This window comes from Antechinus flavipes, chromosome 5 (assembly GCF_016432865.1).
Source record: "Antechinus flavipes isolate AdamAnt ecotype Samford, QLD, Australia chromosome 5, AdamAnt_v2, whole genome shotgun sequence".
Classification (NCBI taxonomy): Eukaryota; Metazoa; Chordata; class Mammalia; order Dasyuromorphia; family Dasyuridae; genus Antechinus; species Antechinus flavipes.
In genome coordinates this window covers 7,143,621-7,148,804 of record NC_067402.1, presented here as the reverse complement: position 1 = coordinate 7,148,804, position 5,184 = coordinate 7,143,621, and positions in this window count along the sequence as shown.

Below are 5,184 nucleotides of genomic sequence, written 5' to 3'. Positions count from 1 at the left end.
TAGCTATGAATAGAGAAGGAAGAAACCACTGAAATCATCACACCTAACCCCTCCTGTTTTAAAGATGAAACAATTGAGGCTGAGGGAATTTCACTTCATCTCCCAGTGTCACATAGTAAATATTTGAGGAAATATTTAAAGATTTGGTGGGATATATTTGAATATTTGAAATTTCACTTGAATGAATTGAGGAATTAGATCTCTCCAGTTCATAGAATTCTATTTCCAATGGACTTCACCTACACTCAAACACTGCCATTTTAGGGAAGGCAAAGCATTTTCTGGAAGGAGATTTACCAGTTTCTGGACCATGATTCTAGTGATGGAGGTATGGGTAAGGGCATCCAGTCTCCACAAGAAGTTCAGTGGTTAGAGCACTGGTCTTGAAGCCATGAAGGTCTCATTCAAGTCCTACTTATGACAAATGTTGAATGTATTGTAGTGAGAAAGCCATTTATCTTCTCAGGCAAGTTTTTAGGCATCTAAGACTATGAGAAAGTTATAACCCACAGTGGTAGAGGATTTTGCTCAGGAACTCTTGTTCCTTATACCTATGAAATCAGAGATTAAGCTCCCCTAGTTATGGTTATTTCATGTATGTGTCATCTCTGCTGATAAGACAGAAGTACCCTGAAGTCAGAGATTGATGCATTTTTGCCTTTACGTTACAGAATCATTGCTAGAGAGCTGGGTGACCTTGCAGACATCTGCTCCAACACTCTGATCTTCCATAGATGAACACAGCCAAGAGAGGTTGTGGCCAGCTCAGGGCCACGTGACAAGGATTTGTTTGAAGCATGTTTCAGAATCAGGTCTTCTTAATTCCTCTCTGTGTCCCCAACACAATGCCTGGAACAGCCTGGCAGCCACAGTTACTCATCAGCTGCCTGGTGATTGGCTGCCGGAGATAGCCAAGTACCTTCTCTGGAGAGAAAACAAAGATGGAAACGCAACAATCTCTGACCTCAGGGTCCTTTGTTTTCTTTCATTTCTTGACAATGACATATTTTCTCTTTTAAAACATTAATCAGAATTTAAACCTAAAAAACTGATTTTCAAATGAACAGAAGAAACAGAAAATTATTTATGAAACCCTAAAACTCCATTTCACACTGCTTGCTTTGTTGATTTATTTTTGTAAAAGAAAAAAAAAAGAAGAAGAAAAAAGGACATAATCAATCTTACATGCTATTTGCAAGCCTACTTCTCTATTCTTCCTTCTGAAATTGTTTCTATTCCCTTAAAAACTTGCAATCTCTCTTTCTGATTGTCTCTCTATCTCTTGTCTATATTTCTCTTTCTCTCTCTCTCTTTCTGACTCTATCTCAGATTCTTTCTCTATCTCTTCCTCTGTTTCTTTCTTTCTTCCCCTCTGTCTCTCTCTGTCTGTCTTGGTCTGCTTCTCTCTGTGCCTCTCTGTCTTTCTTTCTGTCTCTCTGTCTCTGTCTCTATTTCTCTTATGTGTGTGTGTGTTTTTTTCCTCTCTCTCTGACTCTTTTCCATCCTTTTTTCCTCTCTGACTCTGTCTCTTCCTCTGAATTTCTGTTCCTGTCTCTGTCTATCTGTTTGTCTGTCTGACACAAACACATACACACATCAGTATTGAAAGTGCTTTTCCACTGCATTCCCCAGAATTAACCAGGAGAAGAAAGGCAACTCCTAATCTTTTCCTCCAAATTTGTATATTAATACAATTTAATAAAAATAGTCTAATACTATCCATTGTGCAAGCAAGCTTGCAACAGACCTCCACACTCACCAGCATGCCCCCACATAATACTATATACACAACCATTGTACAAGCACCTTTATGCTCACCCATTCACATATTCCCCAAGCCCACCATATACACACATAAAAAGATAGATACACACGCATGTGTATGTGAGTATAGTACAAAACTATGTATGTGTATGGGAGTATAATAATGTATGTGTATGTATATTCATATGTGTATGTGTATATATGCATACATGTACATATGTGTCTAGATAGATAATATGAAAAACAGAAAGAAATAGAGACACACAGAGAAAAAAATAGTAGTTGTTTACTGGTTTCAGTTCTAGAAAATCCAATTTTAAGTTCTACCTCTGACACAAACTGGGCATGTGAAACTGGGAAAGTCATTTAATTTTAAGTGGTTTAGTGTAGGAAATTCTCTAAAATTATAAATTGTAGAGAAAATACTAATCACCATTGATGGACTTTCATGAATAGAATATCAATGAAAGTATAGATTCTCTCTCTCTTCTCTCTCTCTCTCTTTCTCTCTCTCTCTCTCTCTCTCTCTCTCTCTCTCTCTCTCTCTCTCTCTCTCTCTCTCTCTTTCTCTCTCTCCACTCATATACATATGTGAAATAATTGACATAAATACTAGTTATTTTTGAGAGGGAATGAAGTAGAGCAGACATTATAATGAATCCCTTTTTTTGTAGACAATAGAAGCTGAGTTGGAATAATACATTGTGAGGTTTACAATTTGACCAGGAGAAAATTGCTCAAAGTCTTTAATGCTCAGGTTGAATTTGCAAAATGGAGAAGGTAACACTCCATCTCCATCATGAATTATTGCAAGTCTCAAATGACATAATAAAAAGAAGCATTTAGAGAACAATTAAAAGTTTTCAAAATGCTTTTTCTGTTATTTCATTTGATCCCCATTTAAAATGATGTGTATAAAGCCCTTGCAAGCCTGAAAATTCTGTGGCAGTCTCAGCTCTTTTCATTTAGGCTCAAGATCAGGCCCCATTTCTCACCTGCTTCTTTACCAAATTGATACCATTTTATAGTAGTGGATCTGACATAGAGTATTTGACCTGTCAGTCATTCAGATAAGTTGGGCAATAACATTAACTTATAATGCCTGTATTTGTATTTGTTTTGCTTTGTTTTTCTAACATAAGATTAAAAATGCAGCTTTGACAATGATTTGAATTCATTTGAGCTCTATATCCTCACCTCCTTAATATTTACCTAAGTCTAAGTAATGCAAATATGAAACAAGGGATAGAGCAATGAATTAATTGCAATATATCCAAGAGCTGGGATGTAGTTCAATGATGGTATTATTATGTTATATTATAATTAATATTATTAATTATTTCCAATTAGGAGCAACAAAATCCATTCTCAGAAAAATAAGAATCAAAATGGAAAAAAAAAATCCTTCTAGACATAATAATCTGATACCTTCTTTTCTGGGTCTGAATCACATATTTTTCATCAAGAGCAGTCATGAAGAACCTTAGTTCCTCCTCATGCTGTGCCCTTGTCTTTATCATTATCGTTAGATCCCATCTGCTAAGAGTAATTTGGTCCTGATTCTGAACTATGACTACCTGGCTTCCCAGGAAAATTCTCTCATTCTGCTCCCAAATTAGGCACTAAAAGTCTGGTGATTTAGTAGTTTGTCCTGAGTCATGCAGTGAGTCAGCATTGCAAACAGATTTCCGGAGCCCGGTCCAGGAGGTTAAGCCAGACATAATCATGCCTGCTTTTCACTCTCTGCTTATCTGATCTTCTATATCCTCCTTCAGGGAAAAAAATAACCAGGTTGGTAAAACCATCGGTACATATGGAGGCTGACGCTGTGCTGTCAGTGAACCAATGTACACACAAATCTTTCCGAAGTGAACAAACAAATAGGGAGGATCTTCTTAATGGCTTTACTCTGTAGCGTCACTCTATTAGATGTTGTAAATACAAATACAAACATGAAAAGAGTCTCTGACCCCGAGGAGCTTATAGTCTGATGCTGGGAGAGGGGACAGTATGTAAGCAAATAGGTACATATATGGAATATATATAAAATAACCTCAGACAGAAAGGTTCTAGTGGACATGAGTTGGGTCCATCAGGAAGCTAAGGATTCCAAGAAGGGGGAAAAATGAAAAGAAAGGAGAGGGAAGAGAAGGTGAATAAGCATTTATATAGCTCCTACTATGTGCCAGGCACTATGCTTAACAGTTTACCATTAGTTCAATAATTCACAATCATTACATTTTATCTTTACAATAATCTTTGGAGATAGGTACCATTGTCATCTCCATCTAGTAAGTGTCCGTAGATCAGATTTTAATTCAGTTTGTTTCTGACTTCAGGTCTTCCTCTCTATGTACTTCCCAAAAAACAAACAAACAAACAAACAAAACAAAACAAAACTGCAGAGAGACTTGGTAAAGGGACATTATAGCTTGGTGAACAAAGGCATGGAGATGAGAGATGGATCAGTGCATGTGAGGGCCAGCAGGTACATCACATATCTGGGTCTTCTACTATGTGGAAGGGAAAAGATTAGAGCAAGGCTTGAAGGAACAGTTTGTGAAGGTCTTCCAAAATCAAACAATTAGGTCCTAGAAAGAATAAAGTATCAGTGGAGTTTATTGAGCATGTGGAGGGATACAATTATTGGATTTAAATTTATGAAAATCACTTTGGCAGCAATGTTGAGGGTCAATTATAGAAGCAGAAAGCTAAGTGAAAAGCTATTTTTCAGGCACACAAAAATGGCACAGCAAAGGTAGGGACTCACCTGAGCTCTTCCCCCAAACCTCTCCAAATATCTTTAAATAATGAATCTAAAGAAATTATAGAGTGGCATAATATGCACAAAAAATGGACTGAAACAAATTTCCAGTCCAATAACTTAGGTCAACAGAAAAGATGTGCTGCTCCAGGGTGAGAGAGGAGCACAATCCAGTGCAAGCTCCATCAGGGCAGACCAGGCCAATGGGAATAGGGCCCCAGCAAAGTGGAAATGTGCCTCAGGGCAACTGTATCAGAGGCAGACAAGTGAATTTTCAGACCTCTTACTTTACAAATAGTAAGATAATCTTAGTATAAGTCTGAAGAAGATTTATAGGGGTCCATTTGCTGGCACCAGGGACAGGATTCTGTTGCATTGCTTCTACTTGAATCTAGGTCATAGTGTCCCAGTGTGAGGAGGAGCCCTAGGTCACTAAGGTTTGTAGCTGAAGGGAACAGGGATCCTGCTCATAGTTGTGGTTAAAATGAGTGTAGTCTCTCACAAAACAATTCACAGTATGGGAAAGAAGTAAATATACTTCTCCCTCCTTTGGAAGAGGTAAAAACTTACAGGTTTCCAGAATCTCCTCTGCAAACAGCTGACTGAAACTTGGGAGAGTATCTTTTATCTTTGGGAAGCAGAGATTCTCTTTAGCA